This window comes from Tursiops truncatus, chromosome 2 (genome assembly GCF_011762595.2).
Source record: "Tursiops truncatus isolate mTurTru1 chromosome 2, mTurTru1.mat.Y, whole genome shotgun sequence".
Taxonomy (NCBI): domain Eukaryota; kingdom Metazoa; phylum Chordata; class Mammalia; order Artiodactyla; family Delphinidae; genus Tursiops; species Tursiops truncatus.
In genome coordinates, this window is record NC_047035.1 from 174,384,721 (window position 1) to 174,402,907 (window position 18,187).

At 47.8% G+C, this 18,187-nt stretch overlaps 1 long non-coding RNA gene across 1 annotated transcript; it reads left to right on the plus strand.

Moving 5' to 3' along the window:
• The first annotated feature begins 1,570 nt into the window (after positions 1-1,570).
• On the plus strand, positions 1,571-17,193 carry LOC109549689 (uncharacterized). Its single transcript, XR_012330462.1, has 3 exons — positions 1,571-1,924; positions 16,123-16,208; positions 17,084-17,193. It is a non-coding gene; the product is annotated as an uncharacterized lncRNA (long non-coding RNA).
• Positions 17,194-18,187: the final 994 nt, after the last annotated feature.

The window sequence follows — 18,187 nt, forward strand, 5'->3', positions numbered from 1 at the left end:
TGAAAAGGGCTCATGAGACCCTCCCTCTTGCGTGACTTCTCCCCCCGCCCACCTCATTCGGACTGTCTCTCCCGCTCTTCAGCCACAATACAAGTGTTCCCTTGGGCAGGAATGCCTTCTCCGCCATTCTTGGGAAATTTATGTTTTTCAGAATCCCAAGAAAAATCAGTCCGGGAATCAGGAAATGATCATCTTACAAGAATTAAGGCTTAACCATCCACATAGGAATGTTACCAGTTTGGAAGCATCCACGACTACCAAGTGGAAAGTGAGAGCAGGAAATGCTGACACGTAGAATCCGGAGTCAGAGGCACATTGCTGGGGACCCCGGGACAAGAACCAGCAGGGGAGACGTGGTGGAAATCGCTCGGTCTTGCTGGCAGCCGTGGCCACGTGAAAAGTGTGCTTATGGCTCTATCTCCTAATTAACAGGTGATTAATTCTTGCAAATTAAAAAAATTAATTACTTTATATACATAGTATACCTAACACAAATCTTACGAGTAGCTTTCCGAGAAATAACGAGGCAGAACAACAGATGTCCCTGACGTGCCTCCCCATCCTTCATGTCTGGTTAAGGTCTGTTCCTCCAGGAAGTCACCTTGAACTTTAAACCTGGGCTCCTTGTCCCTCCAGCGTGCTCCTACTGCTCTCGTAGTATTTACATCAAGTGGAGGATCATTACTTCGTAGTCCCCAGAAGAACCGCGCCTCCTGCTTTGCATAACCTTACGTGGCCCCTCCCACACTGACTGTGGGCGTGGTCGTGTGACTCGCTTTGGCTGTCGGGACGTGAGTCAGAGTGATACAGGCAAGTAATTGATAGCACCTCTATCCTGGAGCTTGTTTCCTTGGAACACTCCTTGGGAGGCAGTCGCCACAGCCTCAAGTAGCCCAGGCTAGTCTACTAAATGACGCGAGACCCTGGGGGATGACAGGCCATCTTGGACCTTCCAGCCCCGCACTCCACCCCACCCCCAGGCTCCCAGCTGAATGCAGCTGCTCCAGAATGTGGAGCAGAAGAGCTGCCCAGCTGAGCCCCGTCCACCCAGAGACTCGTGAGAAACAAAAGGCATCTTTTTTTTTCTTTTAAAGCCCCTGAGTTTTAGGATGATATTTGACACAGCAATAGAAAACCCAAACACCCTGTGTTGTCATTACCTGTTACTTCTCCCTTTGCAGATAAACTCTAAGTTCCAGGAAGATAAGTTCAGGCCTGCCTTGCTTTAAGTAGAGGCTCATTATACACTGTTGCTCCCTAGCCTCAGGTTAGTTCAGACCCAGCAGCACTGCCAACTCAAGCTCAGCTGCATGAAACAGGGTGTGATTAAGCATTTTGTTTCTACTTGCACCAATGTTATTAAAGAGCACAGTCTGACTTTCTGTATCTCGTGCTGAAACTAAGTTACACGACATCAAGTGAAGAAGCAGGATTACTTTAGGACATTGCTACTTTGCTGGGCTTTCTTGTTGTTCTTTGGAAGCAAGTTTAGACGGACAACCCTTCTTAGAACTTTGCTTGGAAAACACCTCTGCTTCCAAACACCCAGAGGATCCGGGGGGAGGAGAATGGAAGGTGGTGAAAGGAGAAAAAAATAGTTTGGCCTGAATCCAGGCTACACTTTTTAATCAAGTCCGCCTCTGACTCAGCACCGGTGTGAGGCAATCACGCTTCTTCTGAGCTCCTGGGAGGTTTTTATCTGGACCATCTGGCAAGCAATCACGGCGCACCCTGTGATCTCCTCCTTTGTCTTCTTTGCACTGGGTCCTGCCATGTCATTTTTCACAGGTTTGTGCCGGCCTCTTCACTGAGTTCCCACAGAGTCCAGCACATTGTAAGCACTCAGTACATAGGTCCCAGGGGTTGGTTTTGCTCCAAGCAACCCTACCAAAAACTGGATGGGAAGGACTTTGAACAGCCCAAGGTAAGATTGCAAAGATCCAGCAGGGCTGGAGTGCACTGGTGTTCAGAGGGGGTGAGTGTCAGCCTGGCGCAGGGAGAATTGTACACGATTTGTATCTTGGTCTTTGGAGACATCCGACCCCAAACCCAAGGCTTTCTCAGCCTTAAGCTGAGGGATGGACGATTCATTGTCTCTCTCTGCCTCTGTGTCGATTTCTGTCTCTTTCTCTCTTATCTGTGAATCTATGAATCATTTTCTATGCCTTCACTGAGGTTACAAAAAGATGAGGATTTCAGTCAAACACAGTCTGTCCTGCCGGCTAGAGATACCAACCTGGGTAATAGGGTCTCGGGGCAGCAGGAGTCTCTTTCCAAGGATGTCTTCAGAGAAGAGAGAACTTCTCTGCCGGCTGCCATGATGTCTGTCTGCGTCCAGTTATCGATTCCTCGCTCTCTGATGATACCACGTGTCTCAGGAATAGACCTGGACCCACATTATTCTGAGAAGCAGCAGCAGAAGCAACATCTCTCCCCCAATATACAGTCTTTCTTTAAAAATGACCAACACGTCCATGATTCTAAAGGAAACTCAGGAAATAAACCTGGCTGGGGCTATTCTAGCTTTAACCCCAAAGCTCTTCTCATGCTATGGAACTTCCTAGAAGCTGGGGAGGTCTCAGAGCCTTATGCTGACTGTCAGTAGCCCAGCCCTTTCCCCTCCCTGCCGGCCTGATGCTCTGAGCCCATTTCTCCCAGGCCACATTCTAAGTTCTCTAAGACGGACCGCAAGATCCTGCCCCCTAGTGATCACATGCTATATAACCCCCTCCCCCAAGTACCGGATGAACAGGATGGCTGGCCTCTTCCTGGGTAAGGTTATATCCTACTGGCAAAGCGATGGGATGATTTGGTCGCATTCTATATATCACATATCATGTGCCCTTCATAGCTGACTGAAGGGAGATTTGAAGGGAGAGCCGTTCTGTTGGCTCTGAGCATCCCTGTTGGGGGTGGTCAGAGGCTAGGACCCAAGGCGGGCCTCTAGTAGCTGAAGGTGACCCTCCGTGACAGTCAACAAGGAAACGGGACCTCATTCCTTAAAAACCAATATGACCCAGCAATCCCACTCCTGGGCATATATCTGGAGAAAACTATTATTCAAAAAGATACGTGCACCCATGTTCATAGTAGCCAAGACATGGGAACAACCTAAGTGTCCATCAACAGAGGAATGGTTGAAGGAGATGTGGTACATATATATTATACAATGGAATATTACTCAGCCATAAAAAAGAACAAAACAATGCCACTTGCAGCAACATGAATAGACCTAGAGATTATCTTACTAAGTAAGCCAGACAGAGAAAGACAAATATCATATGATACCACTTATAGGTGGAACCTAAAACAATGATACAAATGAATTTATTTACAGAACAGAAACAGACTCAGACAGAGAAAGCAAACTTATGGTTACCAAGGGGGCAAGCGTGTTAACATACACACACTGCTGTATATAAAATAGACAACCAGCAAGGACCTACTGTAGAGCACAGGGAACTCAGCTCAAGACCTTGTAATAACCTACAAAGGGAAAAGAATCTGAAAAGGAATATATGTGTATAACTGAATCACTTTGCTGTACATTTGAAACTAACACACATTGTAGATCAACTATACTTCAATAAAAACAAACAAACAAATAAATAAATAGAAAGAAAAAGGGACCTCGTCCTACCCCTGAAAGGAACTGGATTCTGCTGAAAACCAGTGACCCCGGAGGGGGCCTTGGTACCCGGATGAGCTCGGAGCCCCTGTGGACGCCTTGATTTCAGCCTGGGGACACCGTGAGCAGAGGCCCCAGCTTTGCCGGGTCCGGACTCCTGACCCACAGACCCTGTGAGATGAAAACTGTGTGTTGTTCTAACCACTCTCTGTGTGAGTTGTTACCCAGCAGAGGATGAGTGTAACCCTCTCCCCTCATGGCAGCCCTCAGCCTGCTTGGTCACACAGCGGCCCTCGACCAGCGATGGGTAACTGAGCAGCGTTTTTGCCCCGGGATACCTGCTTTTGAGCGGGAAATGCCTTCAGTCTCCTCCGTCTTGTACCATCACCCCCTTTGCCAGACCCCAAATGCTCGGTGGGCACCAGGCTACACCAGGAGTTCTCACACCCACCGCGAGGCCCCCGGAGCCTCACAGCCATGCTGCCCTTGGGGCCTGGGGGACACTGCGCCCCCAGAGACACTGCCTTCCTGCACTCTTAGCACCCAGACAGAAGGAAACACAGAGACTGGAGCCCAGGTTTTCCCAACTCCGAATTCCATGCTGCTTCCACTCTGCACACTGTGGAACTGCAGACGATTTCTGAAGGCTTGAGGAGGGATGTTGGAAAGGGGTGGTTTTCCAAAATTACAAACTAGACCACAGTGCTAGGACCCTGGGTGGAGGGACCTTGCCGGAGGGAAGAGCCGGGGAAGGGCTGAGTGCCCGAAGCATGGTTTCTGCCTCTCCGCGGTCCTTATCTGTCCTCAGTCCTCCCCAGAACATCACACACCGTCCAGGAAATTTGCTTTCGCTTTGGGAGTGGCTCTGAGGCTCCCTGAGAATCCTCTGGCCTCTGCTTCCCTTCCTGTGATGCCATCTTTAGTGTGACGCCCGGAACAGTCCTGCCTCAGCAGGTGGGAGTGATCTCTCTGTTCCTGGAAGGCAACAAGCCCAGAGAGGAGAATAGGGGGAGAAAGCGGGGTACTTCCTAGTAATCTCTTCCTTCACCACTGATCCCTTCAAAAAGCAAGTAAAGGAAAGAGGAGAAAAGGGAACAACATGGGTGGAGTGGGGTAGAAAAAAAGGGTTTCTGCCCTAAGCACCGATAGGGACAGATTTTAGGCGGGTGGAAAAGGAACTTACCAATAAATGACAAGTTCCAAATACCAGTCAGCATTATGTCTCCATTATCCACCAATCACTGCCCGTGTGGGCAAACCGTGTTCTTTTTATTTATTTATTTATTTATTTATTTTAGTGATAAGAAGAAATAACATGCAAACTGTCATAGTTCAGAATCTGTGGATTCTTCCTGAAAAATGCCGAAAACAAGTTGATGAAGCTTTCATTCCCGGAGAGATTAGCCTCTGGTGCTGGCTCGGCCACTATCTCTCCTTAACACGCTTGTCTCTGCTGATAATGTGGGCTAATCTCTTGTGGGGTGAGGGGTACATTTGTGCTTTTCTCATTGCCTCTTTTTCAGGTGTTTGTTTTGTCTTCCCCAAAGCTGGAACAGGAAATTGTCTTTTGTTTCCAGCAGTCTTTCTGTCTGTCGTTGCCATAGAAATACTCCTGGATATCATAACATGGTCCACAATACGCCCCAGTGCCAGCCCTGCGTCCTTGCTTCTTTCCAACCCCCAAAGGGTCCTGAATTATGAAGATGTCTGCTCTCTTCTGCTCTGCTCGTGCATGGCTTTTCCCTCCAATATTTTATTATGAAAATGTTCAAGCATACAGCAATGTAGTAAGGAGTTTTAATGGACACCTACCACCTAGATTCTATAATTAACGTTTTCCCATACTTGCTTCACGCCCTGTCTGTCCAACTCCGTTATCCACCCAGCAAGCTTCCTTGTTTTAAATAAGGCAGTGCCAAGTAAATTACAGTCATCGGTGCACCATCCCCTAGATACTTCAGCATGCATGTTATTAGTGAGGGTTCAATGTCTGTTTGTAGTTTTTCCTTTGGATGTAACATTTGCATGTGATGGAATGTGCACATCTTCCATGTCACTGGCTGTGTTTTGGGGATGTGCATACACTCTGGTAACCTAAGCCCCTACAAGATAGAGAGCTTTACCTCCCCCGCCATGGGGACATTGCTCTGTGCCCCTTCCCAGTCAATTCCTGTCCCTACTCTGCCCCCAGAAGAGCTTCTTTTCTGATTTTCCACCATAGATCAGTGTTTTCTCTTCTAGAAGTCTGTAATTGAGAATACTTCCACGCAAAGCTTCTCAGCACAATGGCCGTCAGCTCCATCTACGTTTTTCCTTTCTTTTGATCGCTGCGTTGATTCTCTTCCATGAATGTGCTTCCTCTTGTTTATCCATTCTTCTGGTGTTTCCAGGTTGGGGCTACTCTTTACGTGTATTGAAGGGAAGACCAAGTTGAAATCACAAAAAATTAAACCAACAACAATAAAAATTAAACGAAACATACCCAACACACACACATTCATGAAGTCTTATCTTTGGGCTAGAATTTCATTACTTTTTCTTACATACAGTTCCTAACAGTATATATTTGTTAACACAATTTGTACACTAGAGAGTCTATTCGGATAAACAGACTAGGATTACAGGCCATGAGCACGTTATTTAGTTGCATAAAGATGGGTACGAAATGGTAGAAACCAATTTGTTTTTCCTAAGCCAGGCTGGCATTTAAAAAATACAGCTCAGGACAATGGGAAATGATCATCAATGTCTAATGATTGAAGTCTAAATGGACTATAAAGGAATAGAGTACTATCCTCTGGTCTAGAAACGGGATTCTCGGGTACGGTTTTATAGCTATTGGTCCCTCTATGTGTTGAACAACGTTTTTCCAAGTAAGAGGTGGTGTAGTGTCTTAGAAAGAGTGTCACATGGGAGGGGTCCAGGCTGAACCCCAGCTCTGTGGTCTGGGGACACCACTTACCATCTCTGGGCCTCAGGCATCCTCTTAAAATGAAGAGATCAGAATGGACGATCTTGAGGGTTCTTTCCAGATATATATACATGCTGATTTTATGGTATTTTTAGGTGCTTTTTGTCAAGGTCTGTTGATTTTAAGGAACCAAAAACCTACAAGAAATTATACATTGGAATATAACTCAGCCATAAAAAGAAATGAAATTGAGTTATTTGTAGTGAGGTGGATGGACCTAGAGTCTGTCATACAAAGCGAAGTAAGTCAGAAAGAGAAAAACAAATACCGTATGCTAACACATATATATGGAATCTTAAAGAAAAAAAAAGAAAGGTTCTGAAGAACCTAGGGGCAGGACAGGAATAAAGACACAGACATGGAGAATGGACTTGAGGACACAGGGAGGGGGAAGGGTAAGCTGGGACGAAGTGAGAGAGTGGCATGGACATATATACACTACCAAACGTAAAACAGGTAGCTAGTGGGAAGCAGCCGCATAGCACAGGGAGAGCAGCTCGGTGCTTTGTGACCACCTAGAGGCGTGGGATAGGGAGGGTGGGAGGGAGATGCAAGAGGGAGGAGATATGGGGATATATGTATACGTATAGCTGATTCACTTTGTTATACAGCAGTAACTAACACAACAATGTAAAGAGATTATACTCCAATAAAGATATTAAAAAAATTTATTCAAGAACAAAGAGGGGAATTAACATGACATTGTAAATCAACTATACTTTAATAAAATAAAATTTTTAAAAAAGAATAAAGGGGGGATTTGTCGTAAGGCCAAAGAGACAGCCTCACGGCCCTCCAAAGGCCGGCCGTCTGGTCCCCTGGGTCTTCCCAGGATGATCTGGGTCCTGGTGGGTTGGGGCCCAGGACTCCGTTCCCAGGCATTTCCCACAGCATCTGTGGTCCATGGACACAGCTCCCCTTCCTCCCGGATGTAGACCTGCCTTCTCTTCATCCTCTGCTCACACCACCTGTCACCGCCACTCTCTGCTTCAAGTCCCACTGCCAAATTTTATTGCTCCACAAGTGGTTATTTGAATGAAGAAACCAAATCCATTAATTTCCCATGTATAATTGCTGTTGCCCTTGGAAACTGTTATTCCTTTGTGGGGATGTGACTCGGACACCCTTTCAGGAACTAGAGTGGATTAAGGGGAACCCCACTGGCATCTTGCCGGTTGGGACTGTTTGGAGCGCTTAATAAGAAAAGGTCAATGAAACAGGTGATGTGGGGCTTAAAGAATCAATAAAGAGTAGCTGTTCTGATGATTGTAGAAAGGATCACTGTTCACAGTTCACAGTATCATCTGCAGAGCACCTGTTTTAGATGGGAGGGGGAGTTTTGTTAGTTGGACTGGTTTGGTTTTTGATGGTTTTGAATAGAGTAGAGAGCAAGGGCAGTCCATCTAGGCTAAATAAAGCTTAATTTAGCAACTATTTTCACAGCTTAGTGCCATGTTTATTTGGAAAGATGTGGGCTAATCCCACCAGCTTTGGTGACAAGGGTTTCCAGAGTTCAAGCTCACCTGGCTTCCACAGGGCCCTGGAGTTTGTACTTGAGTCTTTTCTAGGAGCCTAAGATGCCACCCGGTAATGGCAGAAACATCAGCTTTCTTCTCCCGGGCTGGGGAGCTGGGACAAAGAACTTGTCCTGGGGAGCTGCTGACAGACAGCCCCCCGTGGGCTGAGGCTTCCCGGGGCCTGCTCCATTGTCCCATCAGACTTTATTTACAAAATACACATTCAAAACTAAAATTTAATCATCAAATTCATTGTATGAAGGGCATTAAAACCCAAATGTCGGGCCCTTCTGAGCACTGGGCCCTGGACGTCTGTACTGGTGGCTAGCCCGTGAGCCAGCCCTGTCACTTAGGGACACTTGACTAGAGTGGGGGGACCCCAGCACTCGCCACCGCATCTGCCCCACCTCGGCTTGGCCCGTTCCCTGCCGGGCCTCTGGAAGGGTCTGGATTGCAAGCCTTGGGTTCAGCCTCTGCAAGGCAGGAACAGTCATACTTTGCACTCTTCAGAGTCTGGCCAGGCACTGGCGTGCATCTCACAGGCTTGCGACAGTGTTTGCTGTGTTTAATTGGCTCCTACGCATGGGGCTCCAGCTTGTGCTGTCTCTCTGGTCCCCTGGTACGTGGACGGCCTCTCCTTCCTGGATCCGCCTACCTGGGCCACTTCTCAGGAGTTAGCCTGAGAAGCCCCCAGGCAAACCGTCCTGCACGCTCAGAGCTTTAGTCGGTGTGTTTTCCTGAAAAAGGGAGATTAGGGGATATCTAGCAGTTTTAGGGGGAGCCTGGTAAAGAGGGCTTCCACTATAGTGGCGAATCTGTAAAAGAAGTAGTGAAAACAGAGAAGGAGGGTTTCTGGCCCAGCGTGCAGGCAAACAGTCGACACACAGCTGGAGATTCCTTTCCTGCCAAGTCCCCCAAGCTGCACAGCAGGCTATTATGAAACCATTTCCATGAAGCAAGTTTTCCAGTGAGGCAGGGTTGTTGATGTTCCCAGGAAAACCACTCTCCTTGCATTCAGGTTGGTTGGCGACATGGCCTTGGTGACCCCCGGCTGTGACCAGCACACTTCCGCGTGCCCCTCCCATCCCTGGATTTGTTAGATCGCACGTCCTCACTTTGCTCTTTGGAAGGAAACCCACTGGGACGGGACAGAATTTTCTGGAGTGACGCTAGTATAGTTTTCTTGTCCAGCGTCTTTCCTGGTCAAAGCTGGGTGGAGAGGCAGCCCGGGATTATCTTGGTTTTGGTTTGAACCTGAGTATGTTCTTTTTTTTTTTTTAAATAAATTTACTTATTTATTTTTGCCTGCATTGGGTCTTCGTTGCTGTGCACGGGCTTTCTCTAGTTGTGGCGATCGGGGGCTACTCTTCGTTGCGGTGCGCGGGCTTCTCATTGCGGTGGCTTCTCTTGTTGCGGAGCATGGGCTCTAGGTGCGTGGGCTTCAGTAATTGTGGCACGTGGGCTCAGTAGTTATGGCATGCGGGCTCTAGAGGGCAGACTTCAGTAGTTGTGGCTCTCGGGCTCAGTACTTGTGGTTCACGGGCTCTAGAGTGCAGGCTCAGTAGCTGTGGCGCACGGGCTTAGTTGCTCCGTGGCCTTGGGATCTTCCCGGACCAGGGCTCGAACCCGTGTCCCCTGCGTTGGCAGGCAGATTCTCAACCACTGTGCCCCCAGGGAAGCCCTGAACGTGAGTATGTCCTGAACCTCCACAGGCCCACTTCTTCATCCCATGTGCAAAGGACCCCAGCGGTATTTCAGTCTGGACGCGCGAGCCCCGTGCTCCCAGCCCCGTCCTCACCTACCTGTCAGCCCCCCTCCACCGCCTCAGCAGAGCCCTCCTCACACCCTCCAGACACACAGCAAGAAAGTAAATCTTTCTTAGGAGAAGATAAATCTTCTCCCAGGAGTTACTGCCTGACAGAGTCTGACGCAAGCTTCAGGATAGGCTGCCTTCTCCTAGAAGGACGTTCTTCTTGATGTCCCTGCCTTGTTACCTCCAGTATCCGATACTCATGAAATCCTGTTAGCTTCACCTCCGAAGTAGAGGGGATTTGACTGCGTTCCCTCTACCACTCCCCGTGACTCCCCCTCACTTCCAGCCCTCCTCACCTCTCCTCTGGACTATCGCCAAGGCTCTTAGCTGGGTGTTTTGCCTCTAGACTCTTCTCTACCCACCCCTTTCTTTAAGAGACTCCAGGTGCAAATTCGATCATGTTACTTTCCTGTTTGAAATCCTTTACAACAAATCAGAAAGTGCACGGGATAAAGCCTAAGTTCCTTGACCTGGCACACGGGGCCCTCTGAGATCTGGCCTTGCTTTATCTTTGCAATCTTCCGTCCTGTCATCTGAAGCGCAAATCACCGGTCTCATGTGGTCCACATAGTCAGTTTCACTCGTCCTCCGAGATGGTTTCCAGCCTCCATTTTCTGAGAAACCTCCCTCCCTGCACCCGTCTGCCCTCAGCCAGGACTGTGCCCTGCTCTGGGTCTGTCATAGCCCCGATCACAGTCACTGTGACCATCTGTCTTCTTCTGATAAATGGTGAATACCTCCTGTGTCCAGGGCACATTGTAGAAATATTCAGATTAAAGCACTTACTTATTCAGAAATATGCATGGAAATGTTGATTGGGACACCGTCAGACATTTGAAGACAACCCCAAAATATATATTTCTTAATTCGGCAAGTGGTTTATTTTGAGACAGCTATAAATCGACATTTTTGTTTTTAAAGGCTTATATATTGTAAACTAACTATACTTCAAAAAAATAAAGAGCTTGTATATAAAAAAGGCCCAAAGACTGTTTTTAAAAGAGATGCGCCCCAGTCTTTTAAAAACGTGACCGCTGAAGCAACGCAGTGTTGTGAAGTCTTTCACCTTCTCCAAGGATGCCCAGAAAATTATCTTAGATGGATAGATGCAATAAAAAATGGACAAGTCAAAGTGGAGTCTGACCTTTCAGCCTCCTTAGCAATATGGGGGAAGGAAGACTGGGGAGCCCCGCCAAGGGTCAGAAATAGAAACGTCTTTCTGTGCTAACACCACGAAAGCTGGGGCAAACTCAGAGGCAACACTCGTTTGCCTGAGAAGCCTTGGTGACCGTCAACCTTCCAAGGAGGGTGACGCTGTAGGAGGGGGTAGAGTTACGTCGTATTCCTAGAATAGGGCAGCAGAAGTCCCTCTGTTGAGCAAAAGTCACCATGCTGGGCTGAAGGAGTCTGCTGGCACAGGACAGAATGTTCCAGCACAGGGTAGCTATGTCGGAGCACAGGTTGTGAAAGAGGTGAGTGTCTTCTATGGGGAGCAGCTCGCTGTTACCTACAACACCAGGTAAAAGGCTACCATGAAGCCGCCTTACTGAGTCTGGGGTCCCACACCCGCAGCTGTCACGGATGCCATGAGTCTGAGGAACTTCCCTGTGAGTGAACCAGGAAAGTCCAAGGCTGATGGAGGCAAGGCAGGCTGGCCTGACAGAAGCCTGGCTCCTGCCCTGCAGAGGAGACACCAGCCGTTGTCCCGTCACCCCCGCCCTGGAGGGCCGGCACGCTTCCCTGGGCCTGTTTGAGGGAGGTGACCTGAGCCCTGGTGTCACGAGGTTCCTGATGGACAGTTTGCCCTCATTTCCTCACACAGCTTCAGCCTGAGCAAAGTCAGGCTGCAGCCGCGGCTGAGGTTCCCCGGAAAGCATCCTCCTGTCCCTCTGCCGTCCCTGTGGGCTCCTGCCCCCTCTGGTTTTGACTGTGTTTCACGAACACGGGCCAGCAGCTTGCCGGGATGCCAAGGTCAGAGCCTGTGGGAACTGCCCTCACCTGCGGCTGTGGGTCTGAGAATAAACGTGAGGTCCAGAGGTGGTCCTGGTTAGGGCTAGGGTAGGATTAGGGTTAGGGCTAGGGCTAGGGCTAGGGTTAGGGTTAGGGCTAGGGTACGGGTTAGGGTTAGGGTTAGGGCTAGGGTTAGGGTAAGGGTTAGGGTTAGGGTTAGGGCTAGGGTAGGATTAGGGCTAGGGTAGGATTAGGGCTAGGGGTAGGGTTAGGTTTGTGTTAGGCCTAGGGTTAGGGTTAGGGTTCAGGTTAGGGTTCGGGTTAGGCAGAGTGCTTCCTGTCATGGTGGGATGGGTCTAACCCATATGAATTTTTCACATATTTGCCCAAGTTGCCCAAAGTTCTTATCGTGGGAAGCCCCTTAGTCCTAGGCAAATGGGGATGACGGCTCTCCCCTTCAAAGCCCCCAGGGTTTCTCAAATCATCATGCTTTTCCTGCGCTGCTGAGCTCTCCTCCTTCTGGCTTCTTACAGGAACGCATTGCAGGTTCCTCTTTGCAGTGAGCATGGTTAGTTGCTGCATCGCCCTAACAAACACGTACGGGGCCATGTGATGTCTTTAGTGTGTTATCTTTCTCCTGCCAGCCTTTTTCTCTGTAGTTTCCCTTTGGCTTATTTTAATACTTATTGTACATTGTACGTCCTTTTGTTTGATGGTCTATCTGAAAGACCTACATATTGTTAGTTCCCCCTCAAATCTCTTGCAAGAAAGCTTTCCTAGCTGTCCAGGCGCTCATCTGAATGCCCCAGCCTCGGCCTGGAGGCACAGTTATAATAAAATCCACCTTATTGGGCATATGGAGAAGAATCACTTTTCTTTTAGTGTTTCTTGCTACATACAGAGCTATTTTCAAAAATGCCTCGGCTTGGGAATTCCCTGGTGGTCCCGTGCTTAGGACTCAGCACTTTCATTGCCAAGGGCCCAGGTTCAGTCCCTGGTCGGGGAACTGAGATCCCACAAGCCACGCAGCTCTGCCATCAACAACACTGCAACATAAAATGCCTGAGCTTAAGAAAGGTCTTAAGGGTCCATCAATGAACAAATGAATGCGTATATATATGCAATGAAATCTTATTCAGCCACGGGAAAGAAGGAAATCTTGCCATTTGCCACACGGATGGCCCTTTAGGGCATTTTGCTAAGTGAAATAAGTCAGACAGAGAAAGACAAATACCATATGGTCTCACTTACATGTGGACTCAAAAATAATAATAATAATAATAATGATAATAATAAACAGAAAACAGCTCACAGATACAGAGAACAAATTGGTGGTTGCCAGAGACAAGGGACGTGGGGTGCTGGGAAGCAAAATGGGTGATGGGGGGTCAAAAGGGGGATGCGACATATGGCGCGATGACTGTGGTTAATCATACTGTCTGGTATATTTGGAAGTTGCTAAGTAGTTCTTAAAAGCTCTCAACACAAGAAAAAAAAAAGATTTGTAAACTCTACGTGAAGAGAGATGCTAAGTAGATTTATTGTGATGATTTCACAATACACACAAATATCAAAACATTATGCGATACACCTGAAACTCATAATGTTATATGTCAATTAGACCTCAATAAAAATAAATAAAGTAAAATTTAAAAATTAAAAAAAAGAGAAAGGATACTTAGTCCTCCAATTGTGCTCATATTCTGAACATGCCTGATAGTTCGTTCTGCCGTAGCAGCAAGGTGAACGAGTCCAGCTGTTACCCCGCACTATCACTAGCGTGGTTCCCGTGCACTGATTTCTCTCTAGTTGGAAGACGGTAGCTTTTCCCGCATGGGAAATTCTAAGTACAGAACTACTGTTTAGGTTTCTTGGGTTGAGCCGAAGGAAACCAGCCCAGTTAGGCTCTGTGAACACCAGGCTGTGTCTGGATGGACGCTAGGGTGGGTCTGGCTTTGATGAGGTGTGAGGAACACAATTCCACCGGCCACAATGTGGCTTCAAGAATGGGCCTTCCAGTCGCAGTGTTACAATGCTTCGCCCCTGGCTGTTCAGGTTCTCAGTCTGAGAAGTACTCTTGGGCTAATGAACTCTTCCTTTGGCACTTGTGGAACGAATCCAGGCACCGTGGGGCAAAGGGATTTGGACGTTTCTTAACTGAGTAGGATTTGGACACGGGATCATCAAATTTAGGAAAAATCACTTAGAAAATGCGTCCTAGGTGTGTTAGCGGCAATCAGCCCCCTTTTCATGTACCTTCACAGAAATTCACTCCCTGCCTCAATCCCATTCAGATAACAAGTTCATCTTTAGATCTGAAAAAACGTGGGCTGTGGTCTCCGCGCTGTTATCTGAATTGTCCAAGTGGCCCCAGGAAGAATGGAGGTACATCTGACTGAATCCTCTGACTTCCCAGAAGGTTTATGATTCACTGGGAAATGTTTCCTGTGGTTTTTAGAGCATTTTCAAGCCACAGCCATAGTGAAGAGGTCTCGGCTATGAAGACCAGATACTAAATGACACGTTATCAACCCTGTTGCTGGGCAAATGTCTTCATGAAACCTGAAACCTCAGTTAGCTCTGGGTTCAAGCCAAGCAAAGCACTTTAGCTGATTTCACCAAAATCTCTCCCAGACCTTTGACCTTTATTAGAAACCATACTATGAGGGCGATGCCCCACTCAAAAAATGTACTTTTGTTTCTTCCCATGAAACGTTGTGGTTGTACAGAGAAGCTTGGCAGAGGTACCAGTTTATGTTCAGTTTAAGATAACTGTGCCCAAGACAATACATTCAACATGATACGTGGTTTCCTTTTCTTGTGAAATTTCGGTCACCAGACCTTCCCAATTAATCAGAGCAGCTGAGCTAAACCAAAATCCCTTTTGGGGTTTGGTGTTCCACTCTCCTCGTGGTTGGGACCTGCCCGTAACACAATGGGACGAACTCTTATAACCCCGCCAATACCCCCTAGATGAAAACTACTCAGTCCAAATACAGTCCATGCCTTTGCCCAATGGAGGTCCATGGGACTCTGTGACTTTGTCAGGGAAAGGAGAGAGTGCCTAGAAGGTCACCTTAACCCCATGAAAGAAAGGCCAGGAAGAGAGGCATCATGTGACATGCAGAAATCCTGGCCAGTTGTGGCGGCCAGCAATGTTCTCCCCCATTTTTACAGAGACCAGGACCCTTTTAGGAAGTGTGTACAAAGCATGTCACCTGCCATTTCAGTAAAGAAAGGGTGTTCAGGCCATCAAGCCATCAGCCATGGCAGCCCCCCTGATGGTACGCCCTGAGGGGAACTCAGGATGGAGAAAAACAAGATACTGGCCCTAGAGAGCTAAGATGCTTATCAAAGGAATGACTTCAATGAGCCCAGACTCTTGCATCTTCCCATACGCAGAAAAGCACTAAAATCCTTAACTGAAGATGTCTACCTTTTTATGATTAGCAGTGATCTTTTGATGTTCAACTACATTTTTTCCCCCAGCAAAAACTCCTATATAACCTGATTCCTCCCTGAGCTCTTTGGAACAGTCCCTCGGAGTGATCTGAGAGGCTGCTTTCCTGGGCTATAGTTCTCAGTAAGGTCCCCAAACAAAACATAATTCTCAACTCTTAGGTTGTGCATTTTGTTTTGTTTTGTTTTTAGTTGACAGAAGAATCAAAAATTAGATTCACTGTGGTAGGAGGTAGTGCTACACACATGTGGGAGGCTGAGTGGAGGGAAAGAAGGAATTTAAACATGTTTTTGGTGGATAAACTCCCAGAATTATTCTCCCAGATATGGAGCAAGGATGAGGGGCATTAGAGTAGTTGGGAGTGGGAGAAGAATTTGAGAATTTGAGAGAAGCTGTTACCCACTTTTAAGGCAAAATAGCGTCACCATAGCACAAGATTTTTGAAAGCTCTGTGCAAGATTGATTTTAATGGTACCATTTCACTACATCTTAACACAACATCTAAACTCTCTGCACCTTCCAAATTTCTGTCTAATTCATCCCCGAGCTATGAAATTGTTACAGATTTCATCCCTGAGGGGTTAGGGAGTATCTCCCCATTGTAGAGATAAGTAAAGCAAGGTTCTGTGGATTTTGTTGGTTTGTCTTCTGGAGAAGAGACCTCTATCCTCTTAGGTTCATACACTGAAATTTTTGCCAGCATTTGGTTGGTATATAACGTGATTTCCTTTTCTTTACCTTCTTTCTCTTGGAAACGTGGGCCTGACACCATCCTTTACCAAGGACTACCGGCAGATGAATATATTGAAAGGTGATGAGTACAAAGGAACTTGACCGCCAACCACTCGGCATAGTGAAAGGATGAGCACGTAAGATATGGATGGATTAGAACTGGCTGGGATTTTCTGATCCCCGAAGTTGCAGTTTGCCACGCAGGGACAAACACGTGCCTTCCATAGCCCTTGGTGTAAACGGGGTATTAATCGGGCTGTGACACCGTGTGCTGGGAGCAGATCAGAGCTCAGTCCAGACCAAGGCTGCGTCCCCTGCCCTTGGTGCGTATGGACAAGTCCTGGACCAGCAGCTGTGGCCGCTCGCAGGTGACAAACAGGGTGCAGCTGGAGGGGCAGCGGGCAGCCTAGGGCCTGGGCTCTGTCCCTCGGGCCTCCTTGTCTCTTTGCTTTACTGGGATCCTGGGAACGAGCTGTGGTGTCCAAGGAGAAACCAGAGCCTCCAGATTCCTTCCTTACAAACCTTTGTCCACTTTATTTAACACACAAGCAGGGCACGGGCAGGCCACCAGCCCTGGCCCAACATTACACCACACACTGCTGTGTGTCAGCAGCCCACCAAATTCCTGAAAAACCAGGCAACTGGAGAAAATCTGTCACGATTCCTTTCAGGGTCACCAAGATTATAATAAATATTTCTAGAGGGGACAGCCAAACACTTGTCTTTAATATAATAATTATTTTTAATATATTTATAAATTTATAATTGTAACAATAAATAATAAAACGTTATAATCATAATAAAGCATACTTATACTAAATTATAGTAATAAAACATAATAATTATATACTTAATCATAATAAATTAGAATACAAATAATATAAATAATTTCTAAATATAAACGTAGAAATGTATATTTTAATAAACGGGCGTATGTTATATTCAGTGGGGTGTGGTGTGTATATGTAAATATATACATATATTTATATTCAGTTGTTGTTGAATTTATCAGCGCCCACCTCGGCCTGCACCCCAAACAGCAGAGGGAGATCAGAAAGCTGGGGGCTCCCTTGCCGTCTGGCGGCGGCCGTCCGGTGAGCCGCGATGGGCACCTGCGCGTACACCCGGGAGCTGGGGCCGAAGCAGCCGTCGGACGCGATGCGCTTCTGCTCAGGGGACGCCGCGGGCAGCACCCCAGCTCTCAGCGCTGTGCCGCCCCGCGCCCCGCCGGCCCGACAAGACGCGGCTGGGCTGCGAGGCCAAGCAAGGCTATGTCATGCATCGGCTGGCGTGTGGCGCGGTGGCCGCAAACGCCCGGTCCCTAAGTGTGCCTGTCCACCATGGCGCCACCTACGGCACGCCTGTCCACCATGGCGCCACCTACGGCACGCCTGTCCACCATGGCGTCACCTACGGCACGCCTGTCCACCTTGGCGTCCACCCGCTCAGGTTCGCTCGAAGCCCCCTCTGCCGCCGAGGAGCTAGCTGGGCGCCGCTCTGGGGCCCGGAGGGTCCTGAAGCCTTACTGGGTTGGTGAAGATTCTACGTACGGATCTTTGGAGGTTGTCCTCATTGATCCATTCCATAAAGCTAAGAGAAGAAACCCTGACACCCAGTGGATCACCACGCCAGTCCACAAGCACAGGGCGGCGCCTGCAGGCAGGGAAGGCCACAGGGTCCTCCGCACGACCGGTGGTTCTCGCCGCGCAGCCTGGAGAAGGCACAGTGCTCTCCAGCTCCACCGCTACCACTAACACGAGTAACGCTTGTAAAATCCTTACCTAATAAACAGTTCAGGACATCCGTGTCTAATCTGTCTGTTAAAACTAGTTGTCTGCGGACTGTTTCACTGAATGCATTGTCAGGTTCTGAAAGTGCAATAATGTTTGAAGACCTTAAGTGATGGGGTATCTTGTTTCTAATAAGGGAAATGCCTTTGTTTTTGCTTTGTTAGGGAGTTGATATGTCCGTGTTTAAAATGCCGTTTGGTACAATAGGTGTAAAATTCTGGAAAAGAGGAGCGCAGAAACTAGCCGTGTAGATTTGTTGGTGCATGTGATGAAACCTACAGCTTTATTGGGGTGATGCAATGCTCTGCTGGTTTACTCTGCTGTTT